The sequence below is a fragment of the Theropithecus gelada genome, chromosome 18, assembly GCF_003255815.1.
Source record: "Theropithecus gelada isolate Dixy chromosome 18, Tgel_1.0, whole genome shotgun sequence".
Taxonomy (NCBI): domain Eukaryota; kingdom Metazoa; phylum Chordata; class Mammalia; order Primates; family Cercopithecidae; genus Theropithecus; species Theropithecus gelada.
In genome coordinates, this window is record NC_037686.1 from 9,925,738 (window position 1) to 9,944,020 (window position 18,283).

At 42.8% G+C, this 18,283-nt stretch overlaps 1 long non-coding RNA gene across 1 annotated transcript; it reads left to right on the top strand.

Annotated features, from left to right (window-relative positions):
* Nucleotides 1-11,086: 11,086 nt before the first annotated feature.
* On the top strand, nucleotides 11,087-14,114 carry LOC112611252. Its single transcript, XR_003116613.1, has 3 exons — nucleotides 11,087-11,149; nucleotides 13,564-13,681; nucleotides 13,820-14,114. It is a non-coding gene; the product is annotated as an uncharacterized LOC112611252 (long non-coding RNA).
* Nucleotides 14,115-18,283: the final 4,169 nt, after the last annotated feature.

Sequence of the window (18,283 nt, forward strand, 5' to 3'; positions counted from 1 at the left end):
ACCCTTAAGTGGGGGGGCAGATAGGAGTAGCCTCCAAAGATAGTTATTACTATAAACCATCTCGAAGGATTTTTTTTGAAACAAAATCTTTGGAGGATGCCAAATGTGACAGCTAATTTTAGGTGTCAAGTTAAAGAACTGATAACACATTATTCTGGGGTGTGTCAGTGAGGGTGTTCCCGAGGAGACTGGCGTGGCAGTCGGACGTGCCTAAGTGGGGAAGATTTGCACCATCCAATTGGCTGGAGTCTACACAGAACAAAATCAGAAGAACGGCAAATTGGTCTCTCTCTCTTCCGGAGCTAGGAAAGCTCTTGTTCTGCCTTTAGACTGAACCCCAGGTTCTCTGGCCTTTGCACTCCAGGACTTGTACCAGTGACCCTCTGGTCCCGAGGCCTTTTTCCTTGGACTGAGCCATATTACTGGCACCTCAAATTCTCCAGCTTGTAGATGGCCTCTCAAGGGACTTGTTAGCCTCCATCACTGGGTGAGCCAACTCCTCTAACATGTCCTCTCTCATCTATGTATCTATCTATCCATCTACCTATCAATCATCTATTAATTTTGTTTCTCTGAGCAACTCTGACTAATACAACAAATACAAGTTTTGAAAACAGGAATAAATCTGCTCAAATTGAAGCAGTTATAAGGGGCCTCTCTCCCATTAGCCTTCTCCCAGACTCCCTTTCCTGCAATGGCTGAGGCTCCCCAGCCAAATGTAAAAATGCACTGAAGAACAGGCAGCAATGGGAGGAAAGCGGGGTGATTGTTGGGTTATTTCTGCAGCCCCCTTAGGAAAGTCCTGCCATGCCCCTCAGTGGAAATCCTACAGTGAGAGTTGACCAGCTTTGGAGGAAACAGAGGCCTCCTCTGCAGCAATGCACAGCATCAGCACCAGGTGGCTGGGTGACATCCCTCATGGGAACTGGGACTCACGCAGCCAATACAGGTTTTCAGTTGGTTTGGTCCTCGAAGAGGCCAATGTGTAAGGTTTTGCAGGCCTTCTTTGGTGTTTGGAGATCTGACAGATCAGCCACGAATGGACATGTAAACATGTTCACTGGACAGGAAGCATGGAGAGAAAGAAATATGTACCTTCTGATACCGACATCATTTATGGAGAACAGAATGGTGTGATTTAGTACATGATGAATGTTACTTCTGATACTTACTAATTTAAAAACATTATTTGTAATATATGACAAAGACTGAAGACTAATTCAAAACTCAAGGGAATAGGAAGAAATAGAACTACATGTGGAATCCTTTAGTATATTTATAATAATACAATTTAACCTATCATACCAATGGATCCTATAGCAGCAAGGGAATCCTTGCAGCTCTGGATAGTATATCTTGAATTAAACTGATATCTACTTAATGAGATTTTGCAGTGTAAAGGATATTAGGGACAGCAAATAACATTTTGCCCTGATAGATCCAGGAAAGACAAAAAGAAAGATCATCAATGTAAATGAAAAAAGTGTAATGTATCTGATAAAACAGCACAAAAGATAAAGCTTTTGTTTTCTGTCAAGCAGAATGATCTTTAGCCCAAGTTGAATGCTCTCAACACAGGCAGAGAGAGCATCTAACTGCTTAAAATGAGAGCAGGGATGGCTGTTGGCTTAGATAGATGGTACCCCAGAGTCCTGAAAGAACTTGCAGATGTGATCCCAGGACCATCTGAACCGGAGAAACTGGGGGGAATGGAGAGACAGCAAAAGACCAGAGATGGGTAAATGAGTTCCAGATTTTCCACACAACAGGAAAGGTGGCTTACGGGTCTGTGTGCCGGTTACATTTAATGTTGAGCTTCAGGAAAACTCGGGAACAGATGATCGAAGGGGCTCTGTGCGCATTTATTAAAGAAAGTAATGACTGCTAGGCACTCTTATGAGTTCCCTGAAACCTGAGCTTGTGCCAGACAACCTCATTTCCATGCCGTAGTACTCCACTGGACGAGCAGGAAAATATCATAGTCAGAAATGACTTATTTCAGCAAGACACTTAGCAAGAGTCTCACGTGACATCCTTGTGGACCGAGGAATGTGGACTGGTGGTTGCTTTGTGACCACATTTCAGGGGACCCACACAGGGTCCTCCTTATGCCCGTGTCACTACACGAAACCTCAGTCACAAAGGTGCAAGGGAAATAAAATGACTGTCACAGAAACAATGGCTAATGAACTTTAAAAAAAACTAATGACTTATTTTTTAAAATTTTTGTTTTTCGATCAACAGAACTAAATTTATTCTCAGTGTTATAACTATGGAAAATGGAAAAAATTGCTACTTCTTACTTTCTTATTCCTTTTTTAATTGAATATATTTAAGGTGTAGAGTATATTTTCAGATACTTACCTTTTTTTTTTTCCTGTGAGAAGCAGAGCCTCACTCTGTTGTCCAGGCTGGAGCATAGCAGTGCAACCATGGCTCACTGCTGCCTCCAACTCCTGGGCTCAAGCGATCCTCTTGCCTTAGCGCCCCTGAGTAGCTGGGACTGCAGATACATGCCACCACATCCAACTAATTTTTTTTTTCTGTAGAGACAATCCTCCTGCCTCAGCCTCCCAAGTAGCTGTGATTATGGGCACACACCACCATGCTCAGCTAATTTTTAAATTTTTTGTAGAGATGGGGTCTCACTATATTTCCCAGGCGTGTCTTGAACTCCTGGACTCAAGCAATCCTCTGCCTTTGACTCCCAAAGTGTTGGGATTTCAGACGTGAGCTACCGTGCCTGGCCAATATACTTATCTTGACATGCATATACATAGTGAGGTGGTCACTATAGTCAAGTAAATTGATATATTGGTACGTTATCTCTATAGCTACTTTTCCTCTCTGTGTGTATGTGTGTGTGTGTTTGTGTGTGTGATCAGAGCACCTAAAATCTACTGTCTTGTCAAATTACCAATATAAAATAGAATATTATTAACTGTAATCCTCATGTTATACATTAGATTTCTAAACTTACTCATTCAACAGTTATGCAACTTTGTACTCTTTGACCTATATCTTCCCATTTTGACCCTTCCCCTCCCGGCCCCCTTCACCTCTGGTATCCGCCCTTTTGCTCTCTGGTTCTACAAGTTTTTTAGATGTCACTTACAAGTAAGATCATGCAGTATTATCCTTTTCTTTTTTTTTTTTGAGACGGAGTCTCACTCTGTCACCCAGGCTGGAGTGCAGTGGCACGATTTCGACTCACTGCAACCTCCGCCTCCCTGGGTTCAGTGATTCTCCTGCCTCAGCCTCCCAAGTGTCTGGGATTACAGGCACATGTCACCATGCCTGGCCAATTTTTTTGTATTTTTAGTAGAAACAGGGTTTCACCATATTGTCCAGGCTGGTATCATGCAGTATTTTTCTTTCTGTGTCTGGCTTATTTGACTTAGCATAATGTCCCCTAAGCTCATCCATATTGTCACAGATGGCAGGATCTGCTTTTTTTAAGGCTGAATATGTATTCCATTGTGTATCTATGCCACAATTTCTTCATCTAGTCATCTGTCAATTGACACTTTGACTGTTTCAATATCTTGGCAATTGTGAATAACGCTGCAATGGACACGGGAGTGCAGGTGTTTTTACGAGGTGGTGATTTCATTTTCTTTGGGTATACACCCAGAAGAGGAATTGTTGGGTTATATGGTAGTTCTATTTCTACTTGCTTTAGGAAACCCTCATACTGTTTTCCATAGTGGCTGTATGAATCTACATTGCCACCAACAGTGTACAAGAGTTCTCTTTTCTCCACACCTTTACTCTTTCTTTGCAACAAGGATTAATGACTTTTTGGTAAAAGCCATCCTAACAGATGTGAGATAATATCTCATTGTGGTTTCTATTTGCATTTCCCTAATGACTAGTGATGTTGAGCACTTTTCATTTCACCTGTGGCTGTTTTTATATCTTCTTTGGAGAAATCTCTATTCAAGTCTTTTGCCCAGAGTTGTGTGAGTTCTTACACATTTTGGATATTAACCCCTTATCAGATATGTGGGTCACAAATATTTTTTCCCAATCTGTAGACTGACTTTTCATTTTGTACACTGTTTCCTTTGCTATGCAGAAGCTTTTTAGTTTGATGTAGTCCTGTTTATTTTTGCTTTTATCGCCTGTGCTTTTGGTGTCCTATGAAAAAAAAATATTGCCAAGATCAATGTCAAGGAGATTTTCTCCAAATCTTTTTGTAGGAGTTTTTATGGTTTCAGAGCTTCTGTTTAAGTACTTAATTCACTTTGAGTTGATTTTTATAGTTGGTGCTAGATAAGGGTCCAATTTTATTTTGCATGTAGACACCCAGTTTTCTCAGCACCATTTATTGAAGAGACAGTGCTTTCCTCATGGTGTCTTCTTCTGCCTTTGTTGAAAATCTGTTGACTCTGTGTGCTTGAGTTTATTTCTGGGCTCTGTATTACATTCTGTTGATCTATGTATCTGTTTTTTATGCCAGTACTATGCTGTTTATGATGTCTCCAGCTTTGTTCTTTTTGCTCAGGCTTGCCCAGGCTATCCAGGGTCTTTGATAGTTCTATATGAATTTTAGGATTTTTTGTCAATTTCTGTAAAAATAAATGTCATTGGAATTTTGATAGAGACTGCATTAGATCTGTAGATCACTTTGGGGAGTATGGCCATTTTAACAATATCAAATCTTCCAATTCATGAACATGAGATATTTTTCAATTTATTGTGTCTTCAATTTCTTTCATCAATGTTTTATAGTTTTCTGCGTACAGATCCTCCACTTCTTTGGTTAAACTTATTCCTAATTACCAATGGCTTTTTAAAGTAAGATATTAACACTTAAATATTCCTTTGTGGATGTATTAATTTGTTAGGGCGGCCATAACAAAATATCACCAGTTCAGTGGCTTAAACAACAAACGTTTATTTTCTCATAGTTCTGGAGGCTGGAAGTCTAAGATCAAGGTGTCAGCAGGGTTGATTCCTCCTGAGGCCTCTCTCCTCAGCTTACAGATGGCTGTCTTCTCCCTTTGTCTTTTCATGGACTTCCCTCTGTGTTTGTGTCCTAATCTCCTCTTCTTATAAGGACATTAGTCATATTGGATTAGAGCCCACTTTAATAACTGCATTTTAACTTAATTGCAGGTTTAAAGACCCTGTCTCCAAATACAGTCACATTCTGAAGTATTGGGGGTTAAGACTTCAACATATGAATTCTGGGGGGAACACAATTCAGCCCATGACATCACTTAATACCAGCACCTGTGCCAGCCCAAGGTGTCAATTTCTTTTTATTTTTTATTATCATTATTATTTTTTGAGATGAAGTCTCGCTCTGTTGCCCAGGCTGGAGTGCAGTGGGTGCAATCTTGGCTCACTGCAACCTCTGCCTCCTGGGTTCAAATGATTCTTCTGCCTCAGTCTCCTGAGTAGCTGGGATTATAGGCATGCACCACCACACCTGGCTAATTTTTGTATTTTTAGTAGAGACAGGATTTCACTATCTTGGTCAGACTTGTCTCGAACTGCTGACCTCATGATCTGCTTGCCTTGGCCTCCCAAAGTGCTGGAATTACAGGTGTGAATCACCACGCCAGGCCCCAAGGTGTCAATTTCTTTGTTAGCTGCTTGCTGATACTCACATATAATACAATAATAAAAACGGGTGCCATATTACTGAACATTTCCTATGCACCAGGCACTGTTCTATGTGCTTTACCCATATGAACTTATTAATCCTCATTATAACCCTATGAGGTAAAAATTATTATTAATCCATTTTATAGATAAGGAAATTGAGGCTCAGGATCAAGTGAGCAATGAAGTAGGATTTGGACCTAGACAATCTGAATCTAGAACTCATTTTAATAGTGATCTCATTTGCAGGAATTCAAATCAATAGAAAATAAAATTGTAAGCCTTGACAAATGTGTAGAAGTTTAAGAAGACTTTCAGAGAATTGCTTGAATGAGACCCAAAATCAGAAAGGAAAGAGGATCTAGAAGAGTTAGACTTGTTAACTGAGGAAGAAAAAAAAATTGATGAAGACATCAAAGGATCACAAAAGTGAATTATTTGAGTATAAAAGCCATAATGAAGACCTTCGGGAAATTAGTAAAGCCTTCTAATATTTTTACAGAAATGACACTCTATGATCTGAAAGTCAAAAGTAAAATGAAGACTGTCATATCTTACCATTGTAGTTTGGTCAGAAAAATTCTTCCCCGACCCCAAAACAAGAGAACTTTATTCATTCTTTTTTTCTTTTTTTTTTTTTTTTTTTTTGAGGCGGAGTCTCGCTCTGTCGCCCAGGCTGGAGTGCAGTGGCCGGATCTCGGCTCACTGCAAGCTCCGCCTCCCGGATTTACGCCATTCTCCTGCCTCAGCCTCCTGAGTAGCTGGGACTACAGGCGCCCGCCACCACGCCCGGCTAGTTTTTTGTATTTTTTAGTAGAGACGGGGTTTCACTGTGTTAGCCAGGATGGTCTCGATCTCCTGACCTCGTGATCCGCCCGTCTCGGCCTCCCAAAGTGCTGGGATTACAGGCTTGAGCCACCGCGCCCGGCCTCATTCTTTTTTTCATTCTTAGAATTGATGCATGATTATACTCACAGTTGAAATTTTGCTAACTTTGGGGCCAAATAAATTCATTTGCAAATTTTTTTTTTTTTTTTTTTTTTATGGCTAACTCCAATCAAACATTATTTCCAAAAATTTACTAGATATGTTTCTGTTTTCAATGGATTTTTTGGTGACCTTTTTTTTAGTGCTAATTACACTCATCTAATGATCCTCTGTGTTACTTCAGCTGATTGTACCAAATATATATATTTTTTAATTTGTAAAGGAAAGAGGTTTATCAGCTCATGGTTCTGCGGGCTGTACAGGCTTCTGCTTCTGGGGAGGTCTCAGGAAACTTACAGTCATTGTGGAAGGTGAAGGGGAAGCAGGCACATCTTCACATGGATGGGAGGAGAAGGAGAGAGAGGGAGGAGGTACCACACACTTTTTAGCAAGCAGATCTGGTGAGAGCTCTATCATGAGACAGCATTAGGGGGAGGGTGCCAAACCATTAGAAATCACTCCCATGATCCCATCACTTCCCACCAGGCCCCACTTCCAACACTGAGAATTACAATTCAGCAGGAGATTTGGGTGGGGACACAGCCAAACCATATCATTCCACCCCTGGCCTCTCCCAAATCTCATGTCCTTCTCACATTTCAAAACACAATCATGCGTTGCCACAACAACGTGAGGGCAAATTAGTCTCTACATGTGTACTGTCCAATATGACCACCACCAACCACATGGGGCTACTGGGCACTTGAAATTGGCTGCTCTGCTGACATGATTATTCCACAATGTGTGCGTGTCTTGAAACATGACATTGTATCCTGTAAATATATAGTTATCATTTGTCCATTAAAAACACAAGAATACTTTTTTTAAAAAAAGAAATGCTGCTGGTCCAAATTGGGATGTGCTGTAAGTATAGAATACACACAGGATTTCAAAGTCTCAGTATGACAAAAAGAATGCAAAATATTGCTCAGTTTTTATACTGATTACATATTGAAATGATACTATCATTGAAATAATACCCAAATATACGGGTTTAAATAAAATGTTATTAAAATAATTTCTTTTTTTTTTTTTTTTTTTTTTGAGACGGAGTCTCGCTCTGTCGCCCAGGCTGGAGTGCAGGCCGGATCTCAGCTCACTACAAGCTCCGCCTCCCGGGTTCCCGCCATTCTCCTGCCTCAGCCTCCCGAGTAGCTGGGACTGCAGGCGCCCGCCACCTCGCCCGGCTAGTTTTTTGTATTTTTTAGTAGAGACGGGGTTTCACCGTGTTAGCCAGGATGGTCTCGATCTCCTGACCTCGTGATCCGCCCGTCTCGGCCTCCCAAAGTGCTGGGATTACAGGCTTGAGCCACCGCGCCCGGCCTAAAATAATTTCATCTGTTCCTTTTTACTTTTTAAAATGCAGCTGCCTGGGCGCAGCGGCTCATACCTATAATCCCAGCACTTCGGGAGGTCGAGGCAGGCGTATCACTTGAGGTCAGGAGTTTGTGACCAGCCTGGTCAACATGGTGAAACCCCGTCTGTGCTAATAATACAAAAAGTAGCCAGGCCTCGTGGCAGGTGCCTGTAATCCCAGCTACTCAGGAGGCTGAGGCAGGAGAATCGCTTGACCTGGGAGGTGGAGGTTGCAGTGAGCAGAGATCGCACCAATGCACTCCAGCCTGGGCAACAGACTGAGACTTCATCTCAAAAATAAAAAATAAAAAAAAATAAATAAAATAAAATGCAGCTACCATAAAACTTCACATTATACGTGTGCCGCACATTATATCTCCATTAAGCAGTGCTGCTCTAGAATAACCTATACAGTCTTCTGAAAGACTCCAGGCTTGGCAAGTGGGACAGAGATGGGAAATTCAGCAAGAGAACAAAGAAAGAGAAACAAAATAGTTTCAAAGAGGAAGGAAGGGAGAGAAGGAGAGAGGAAAGAATAAGGAAGAAAGGAGAAAGGTGGGAGGGAGGGAGGGAAAGAAGGAGGGAGGGGAGGCACCAAGGATGATTAAGTCATGGATGAGTTCTAGACCACAAGGTTGACTTCCCCAAAGGAGTGGGAGGAAGAATGTGAGGAGATCCAGGGATGCAGAAAAGGTGTTGAAAGATGGCTTCATTGAATGAACCAAAAGGAAAATTGCATTTTTGATTTTCTAGGCCTGGACATAAAGGTCTGAACCCTGGGGACTGCACATAGAAAATCCAGAACCAGGGCGCCAGCACTCTGGGGCGCTTCTGGGAGCTGTCTCAGTACCTCTATGTACCTGTCAGTTGTCTACCACCCTGACTCCCCTCAAACTCAGGCAGTGGCCGCAGAAGACGCTGGCAGCAGGCAGAGCAGGGAGCCCTGTACAGTAGTCCTGGTGCCTTGTCACAGGTCCCAAAGTGCCTTTACTGGAAGGCTAGGACTATTGCAGCTGCTGCACAGTCCCTGGGGACTGTCAAACATAAGCCTGGCCCCACAAGAAAACTGGGCCACACGTGAAGAATGCAAAGAACACTCTTCTATCTCCCAGAGCTCCAGAGGGAAGAATCCAGTTCACTTTTGCTTTTAAATGAATTAAAAAAAAAAATCTCAAACCAGATGTTAAGCACAGGTAGAGCTAGAAAAGAAAATGAAAGATTTGGCCATCATCTGGAGAATTTAAGCTGGATAGAGAGCGACCCTAGATCTGCTGTGGGAACTAATTGATCTTGGTGAGTTATTCACATTGATCCAAAAAGAAAACAGAGAAAAAAGGGCTCCGCCTTCATTTGGAGTGTTGATATACAGGGAGAGGAATCCAAAGGTCTCTTTGTTCCTGAATAATATTTTCACCAACCATCACTCCCACTTGTTAAGCGCAAATGGAGCAAAACATATTGTTAAATACTTTGTGTCATTAGAGGAAAGGGATGCTTTCACTGCTCCTGGTTTGTTTTTTTTTTTTACTTATAAAGGCAGTGTCTTGCTCTGTCACCCAGGCTGAGGTGCAATGGCATGATCATAGCTCACTGCAACCTGGAACTCCTGGGCCCAAGTGATCGTCCCACCTCAGTCTCCCAAGCAGCTGGAACGACAGCCATGTGCCACCACGCTCAGCTAATTTAAACATTTTGCGAAAGGTGAGGTCTTCCTATATTGCCCAGGCTGCTCTCAAACTCCTGGGCTCAGGCGATTCTCTTGCCTTGGCCTCCTGAAGTATTGGAGTTACAGTCATGAGCCACCACACCCAGCCCAAACAATTTTATAATAATAAGTTTTATTATCATTACTTTACTTTAAAGGCAATCCAGCTTTTCTAACTCGAAGTCTTTCTGTTGTAATTTAATAACTTTAAAAAGTGTTATTAAATATACTTTTCAAAGATTTGAACTTTTTGAGAAAAGTTTTCAATTTAGATCCACTGGAGTTTGTATTGTACATTTCAGTGCATTTGTGTGACCATATTTAAATAGCCATTATGTTTTCTTTTACTCCTAGTATTAGATAGTCAGGAGGCTTTCTACCAACGTCAGACACCTGCTAATGGGTTTTGTTGACATTTAGAGTGAAATAATTAAGGTACGAAACATAAATGTGGGTAACTGAGGAATTACTACCTGCGCAGTGAGCTGACAGCGGGTGGAGCGTGAAGCCTGGGGCACTCATGGTTACTGCCAGGCAGTAAGCAAGTAACCACAGTGACTGTGTGGACGTTTTCTGCCTGGGAAATGGCCCAAAGAGCAGTAATTCCAGAATCCTCTCAACCTGTTCAGACAGTTGGGGTGGAGGGTTTATGACGCTATCTGACTCCTATCTCACTTGGAGTGTGAATATGCTTGTGTCATGACTCACAGGGTTAATTTCCTTTTGAAAGGAGGCTTGTAGGCACGGGCCAGAGGCAATCGCCTTTGAACAACTGCTCCTTTGGCACGTTTTGCTAATGAAGAAGAATGAATGCTGCTATTATTTAATGAGGATTTTTTTTTTGACTTAAGGTTCAGTCCTTTCCATTTTATGGTTTTGGTTTTTCTTTTCTTTTTTCTGAGACAGAGTCTCACTCCCTTCGCCCAAGCTGGAGTGCGGTAGTGCCATCTCGGCTCACTGCAACCTCTGCATCCTTGGCTCAAGTGGTCCTCCCACCTCAGCTTCCAGAGTAGCTAGGACAACAGGCACCAACATGCAGGGCTAATTTTTAAATTTTTGGCAGAGACAGGGTTTTACCATGTTGCCCCGGCTTGTCTCCAACTCTTGGGCTCAAGTGATCCACCCCTTCTGCCTCCCAAAGTGCTGGGACTCCAGGTGTGAGCCACCATGCCTGGCCACATTTTGTGGTTGTTATTTGGCAGTAAAGCTGGAGCCACTTTGTCCCCTAGCTGAAACTAGCTAAGCGGTGATACTAACTCTCTTCTCTGAGTTGGGAAATTCCTGCAGCCTACAAAAGGCTACTGAGGAATTGTCAAGTCAAAGAGTTCTAGAATGCCTAGAACTAGACCTAGTCCAGCTGGTCTTCAGTCCAGCTTGCTTCTCACGTGAGGAATCTGACCCTCAGAAAATAATCAGATACCTGATGCTCACTAGTGGCAGAGCCTGCAACACCCACTCCTCTCCAGCTCTCTCTTCAGGGACAGAGAGGTATCATTCTTATTTTTAATGAAAACAGGTGCATATATTGTAGATAGAATTGTTAAAATATCTAATTGTATTAATTAGATATGCACTTTTAAATATTAAGCAATAGTTTGGTTTCAACCCGCAAGCCACACAAAAATACAGAAATCCTCCACCTCAGGCCCTCGTCCCTGGTTCCTCCGCCGTTACCAATACCTAAGTCATTCCCAGGATTTGAGCTGAAGTGTAGGGGAGGAAGGAAGCTGTGTGGCAGGCGGTGGAGCTGATTATAGGGTTAGACGTCGCAGAACTAGAACCCGTTTCTCTTCATTCCCAGCCCAGTCATCTTTTACACATTTTTTTCTTTCTTCCTTCCTTTCTTCTTTTTAGAAACAAGGTCTTGGCCAGTCACAGTGGCTCACGCCTATAATCCTAGCACTTTGGGAGGCCAAGGAGTGTGGATCACCTGAGGTGAGGAGTTGGAGACCAGCCTGGCCAACATGGTGAAACCACGTCTCTACTAAAAATACAAAAATTAGGCCGGGCGCGGTGGCTCACGCCTATAATCCCAGCACTTTGGGAGGCTGATGCCGGCGGATCATGAGGTCAGGAGATTGAGACCATCTCTACTAAAAATACAAAAAATTAGCCGGGCGTGGTGGCGGGCGCCTGTAGCCTCAGCTACTCAGGAGGCTGAGGCAGGAGAATCGCTCGAACCCGGGAGGCGGAGCTTGCAGTGAGCCAAGATGGCGCCACTGCACTCCAGCCTGGGCGACAGGGCAAGACTCCGTCTCGGGGGAAAAAAAAAAAAATTAGCCTGGTGTGGTGATAGGTGCCTGTAATTCCAGCTACTCGGAAGGCTGAGGCAGGAGAATTGCTTGAACTGGGGCAGGGGCGGGGAGGTTGCAGTGAGCCAAGATCGCGTCACTGCCCTCTAGCCTGGGCAACAGAGTGAGAGTCCATCTCAAAAAAAAAAAAAAGAAAAAAGAAACAGGGTCTTGCTCTGTTTGTTACCCAGGCTGGAGTACAGCAGCACACTCATGGCTCACTGCAGTCCCGAGCTCCTGGGCTCAAGCGACCCTCCCGCCTCAGCCTCCTGACTAGCTTGGACTATAGGCATGTACCGCCACACCTAGCTGGCTTAAAAAATTTTTTTTGTAGAATCATGGTTTTGCTATGTTGCCCAGGCTGGTCTCAAACTCCTGGGCTCAAGTGGTCCTCCTATCTTGGCCTCACAAACTGCTGGGACTACATGTGCACACCATCACATCTTGCCTTCAACAACTTTTAATCGTTCCTTTTACTAGGGAAGTAATAAAATCCCCCTCACACTACTGGTAGGTTGGTTTGATTTCTTTTTTTTTCTTTTTCTTTTTTTTTTCTTTTTTTTTTTTTTTTTTGAGACGGAGTCTCGCTCTGTAGCCTGGGCTGGAGTGCAGTGGCCGGATCTCAGCTCACTGCAAGCTCCGCCTCCCGGGTTCACGCCATTCTCCTGCCTCAGCCTCCCGAGTAGCTGGGACTACAGGCGCCCGCCACCTCGCCCGGCTAGTTTTTTGTATTTTTTAGTAGAGATGGGGTTTCACGGTGTTCGCCAGGATGGTCTCGATCTCCTGACCTCGTGATCCGCTCGTCTCGGCCTCCCAAAGTGCTGGGATTACAGGCTTGAGCCACCGCGCCCGGCCTTCTTTTTCTTTTTGAGATGGCGTCTTGGTCTGTTGCACAGACTGGAGTTCAATATGATTTTGGCTCACCGCAACCTCCACCTCCCAGGTTCAAGTCATTCTCCTGCCTCAGCCTCCCGAGTACCAGAGACTACAGGCATGCGCCACCACGCGCGGCTACTTTTTGCATTTTTAGTAGAGACCGGATTTCACCATGTTGGCCAGGCTGGTCTTGAACTCCTGACCTCCAGTGATCCGCCTGCTTTGGCCTCCCAAAGTGTTGGGATTGCCGGTGTGAGCCACTGCGCCTGGCTGGTTGGTTTGATTTCTATCAGACATATTTTAATTCCCTACATTATTTAATGTATAAATGTAGAATTTCCTGTTCTTTTTAGTGAAAGAAGTTCAGGTCTTCAGGGTATAATGAGATAGGAAGGCTTAGTCATCTGGGGAAACTATACCATGTACTTATTATGATCTTTTTAGTGTTGGGATTAGGGTTGCCAGATAAAATACAGGATGCCCCACTGACTTTGAATTGCTAAACAACAGGAACATACTTACATACAAACATTATTCATTGTTTATCTGAAATTCAAATTCTGCTTGGTGTCAGGCATTTCTTTTTGCCAACTCCAGCAGCCCCAGCTAGGAGGTGCGGCGTGAGCTCCTCTCCCTAGAAGTCCTCTTACCTGCTGTCAGCTGAGCAATTTGCCAGGCTTGCTTTGGGAGCTGGCTTGAAGTCATTTGGATTTGATGACTTTCTCCCTTGTGCAGGAATCCACTTACCAAGATGACAGGAGCAAGTGGTTATCAGAGCCTGCTTTCTAGAAATTCAGTTAAATAAGCAGCCCCCGTCTCTTTTTCTGCAATTTCAGTCTTGGAGAAGGGATTGGTAGTTAAAGTCATTCCATAATTTAATAATTATGTTTTGCATACCCTTTACTGGATGATCATTCCTTAGAGAGGTTTGCAGTCAAAAGCCCTGTTCTTTATTGTATTAAACATCACAGAGTCCCATGTTTTCCTTAAGGAATATGTGAACAGGAGAGAAGCGTCCTGTTGAAGAAGCCAGGACTCAGAGCATTTCCGCAGACTGAGTCTGGATCCTTTCCTTCAGCCTCCAGGAATACTGCCGTCTCCACACCCAGGGTGGTAATCCAGGCAAGGGCTCCAGTGTGTGGCCACCCTGCCACCTACTACCTGTGTGTCCAAATGCAGTGACTCAGCTTCTCTGTGCCTCTCTTTCCTCTGTCATTTCCACATGTATAAAATGAGGATAATGTTGGTACTCTAAGGATTGCATCAATTAATAAACAGCACTCAGTACATCTGTTAACCAATCAGTAGATCATGCCTTACATGCTGGGCACGTTCCCTCTTCTCTCTAGACCGCAGTGACCCCAACTGTGAAGTGGCTATAGCTAATCCACTTGGTCTATAGGATTTGTAAAGGAACATGTTAATAACCCTCAAGTGACTGCAGAGAATGGGGCCATTCTTTTCGGGAAAAATATAGATTGTTTATCATCAGGGATGAATACTTAAAAGAAAATCTGGGAATTTTTTTGTAAGTCACGAAGAAGGGTATAGGAGGGGTTGCACACTTTTGAATGGGAATGCTTCTCTGGGAACTGTAGGGAAATGGGTGACACAGAAGTACTAGGGGTTTTGCAGCTGTTCTGAGTGAACACACAGGTCCAGTGTGGCTACTTGGGGGCAGGGCCCCTGGAATTTATACTGTTTTGCCTGCAAAGCTGATTACCCAGCTGCCTCTTCTTTTCTCACCTCCATGATATTATCACCAAGCAACTGACAACAATTAAATCTGAGAACTCAACAGCCACGCACTAAGATAAAAGACCACTGCGCTGTTGTGTTTCAATAGGTATTTAGAGAGAAGTGGGAAACTTCAGGATTAATGAAATGTAGATAATGTCAAGAAATGGCCAAAACACTGAAGCACTAAATTAGGAAAAGAGCCTTATGCAAATATTTGGTACCAATGTCTACTTTATTTTTTTACATTTTTTAGTTTAATTTTTGTTTTTTGATGCAGGCTAGAGTGGGCTCACTGCAGCCTCTACCTCCCAGGCTCAAGCTATCCTCCTACCTCAGCCTCCCAGGTAGCTTGTTTTTCTGTGTTTTTTAGAGGTGGGGTCTCACTATGTTGCCCAGGTTGGTCTCAACTCCTGGACTCAAGTGATCCTCCTACCCTGGCCTCCTGAAGCACTGAGATTACAGTCATGAACCACCGAGCCCGGCCAATGCCTGCTTTAAACAACAGGAATAGTCACTTATCAAACCATTAGAATGGGGTGGGTGTCCACCTGGAGTAAAGTCTGAGTAAGGATGGTTTTGAAAAGCTCCAGGGGTTAACAGTGACTAACTTAATGTATTTGAAGTCCCATACTTTCATTACATTTTAGTGGAGACAAATTGGAAGCTGGTCCAAGAAACTCACTCTATATTCTTTGCAGTGTGCTGCATGTTTATATAAACTGTGTGGTCAGCTGTCCATCATGCTCATTCCTTGGTATGCATTCATTCCTGATTACCTCCTTTTGTTGCTTTATTGGTTCTGATTTGAAGTACCCTCCAGCTATTGGATCTAGATAACTCGTGGGATCAGATGGCTTTCTCCAGCCACGAGAGTCAAGAGGATAGTTTCAAGAGTGGCAAGTGTACATAGTCCCTCTTGCATTGCACAAAGTTAGCCAAATTTATGTCTTTTCCATGTGCACCATGTGAGGTGTAAGTTGGAAGGATGAGTAGACTTGGAAATAGAACTGCAGTGTGTTGGAACCCGCTCATAAGCATGTGGGACATCACAGAGGTTGGAGCCCTGCAGAAGAGAATTGTCATATTCAAATGTTATTGTGAAACCACAGGAAGACAGCTGACTAGGCTGACTAGGCAAGAAGCCTAGTTCTTCTATTACTGAGCACGTGACCTTGTTGGATTATTTTAAGTCTTCAGAATCACAGTTGTAACACCACCCATCCTAACTTCCTAAAGAACAAGTGAGCCTGCACACATGTGGGGACCATAAAACCCTATCCAAACTCAATGCATGATTGAATAAGCACATGCTTATGTGAGCATATTGTTTAGGTTTAGTTTGCCCTGGAGGTTGTATTTATGATATAGTCTCCAAGGGCAAGAAACCATGTTCCACTATATGATATTCATGTGTGCTAACTATGAATTCTCTGGAAATGATTCTGTTATTATTACCAAAGGACAAGTGCTATAAGAGAGTTTTATAAAAAACAAACTTGAAGTCTGTCATCTCTATAAAACATTCTTATTTGAGTAAGCAGAGAGGCTTACACAGGTTTACAAATGATTTCACTATCAAGTCTAAAATTAGTGACAGCATCCAAAAAGATCTTTGGTGTCTTTCCAAACTGCTCCAAGCATTAGACTGTCCCGAAGGGAGTGTTCCATTAAATCATCACAGAGCTGGCCTATTCTCTGTACAGTCTGGGGTCTGTTCTTTGTAGAATTATGACCTCGTCAGGGCATCCAGAGGTGAACAGTTTCTCAGATTCTGACTCACATTAATCAAATTCACAAGAGAGTGGTATATAAAATAGAATATCAATTGATTGATTAATTACTATAGACTATCAATTAATTGATAGAAATATTGACAAGATGGATACTCATATTTGCTGATGAACACATTCATTCCCTGAAGGCAAATCCACGAGGAAATCTTGTTAAAATATTAAGGCTTCCTGCAGAGCGTGAAATCAGAATAAATTTCCGATTCAGCTGGAACCTCCATTTCCAGCTCAGGTGATCCCATCACACTGACTAGTGGGGCCTCCCTCCCGCCCTGTGAGGTTGCTAAATGAGTTGACTAGGTCAGGGTCAGAATTGTTAAGATAAAGAAATAGAAGATTAAAATAACAGAAAGCATTGTGCCTAGCAAGAGTAAGATTTGTTTCATGAAACTCGTTTTAATTTAGATAAATAGACAGACAGACAGACAGACAGACAGATAGATAGACAGATAGATAGATAGATAGACTGATGGAAGTATTGGGTCCTATGTGAAAAAAATAATGTGTTTCTTACAGTGACTGCTTTCCAAAAAAATATGTGAACATCACTGCTTTAGAGATGCTAACATCTTTTATTTTTAAGTAAATATTTATTAGGTGCCTATTCTGTAATCTTATGGAGATTACAATGTAGGGGAGAGATTATGAGAGAGATGAAAGACAGGCAATAAGCAAATACCGATACCCTTTTGGGTGCCCTACCTCTTTTTCTAGTCTGATGCCTCCAGTGGTACAGTTGCTCTTCCTACTGATAGAGCTTGGTATAGACTCATCCGTTCTCCTGTCCTAGGATTATGCTTGGCCTTTGAACTGGCCTGTGCCCTGGCAGGTGATCTCTTAGGATGGATCAGTGCACAGAAGGGGCTGCTTTCAGCCACCATCTGCCTACTGCCTAGTTTTCCTTTTCCTCCTCTTTTTTTTTTTTTTTTGAGATGGAGTCTCTCTCTGTAGCCCAGGCTAGAGTGAAGTGGTACGATCTTGGCTCACTGCAGCCTCCACCTCCCAGGTTCAAGTGATTCTCCTGCCTCAGTCTCCCGAGTAACTGGGATTACAGGCACACACCGCCACACCTGGCTAATTTTGTATTTTTAGTAGAGACGGGGTTTCGCCATGTTGGTCAGGCTGGTCTTGAACCCCTGACCTCAAGTGATCCATCTGCCTCAGCCTCCCAAAGAGCTGGAATTACAGGTGTGAGCCACTGCACCCAGCCTCCTTTCCCTCTTTTAACTCTTCGTTGTTTATATCACTCACCCACCTTCTTGAAATAGCTCTTTTTTTTTTTTTTTTTTAACTCTGTCTAAAGATAATCAGGCAAAATATCACATAAATGTACAATTCAAGGGCCTGAATGAAGAAAACTACAGTATGCAAGAAGCTGGAAGAAATCCTGAAAATTATATTTTCAACTTTCTTACTTTTAGATGAAGAAACTGAGATTCAAGAAGGCTGTGACTTGCTCAAGGTCAAAGTCATCCAGTAACAGATCTGACACTAAACCCTGGATCTTCAGACCCCATGTCCAGTAGTACTTTGTCATTCTGCCACACAGTCTATCAAAAAGAAATCTGTTCAACCTGTGGAAGCAGATTACGAATAAATAAATACATAAAAGAAATCTGACTTTAGAGAACACCAAGAATGCTTCCTTCTCAGGTTACTGAAGATGCATCATTATCCTGTGTTGTCATTCTTTATCAATAACAGGCGTGGAGAAAAATGATTGAGATATTTTCATGATGAAAGATTGAAGGAGCACCACTGAGATAAAAAAAAAAATTTAAGGCAGCTTTGCATTTAGTCTTAATAAATATCCAACCTAGGAACTGATTTTATTTATTAACCTTTTCATTCACTCAACCAACCAACACTTATTGAGCCCTACTATGAACCAGGCAGTTTCTGAGTGCCAGTGGTTTATCAGTGTT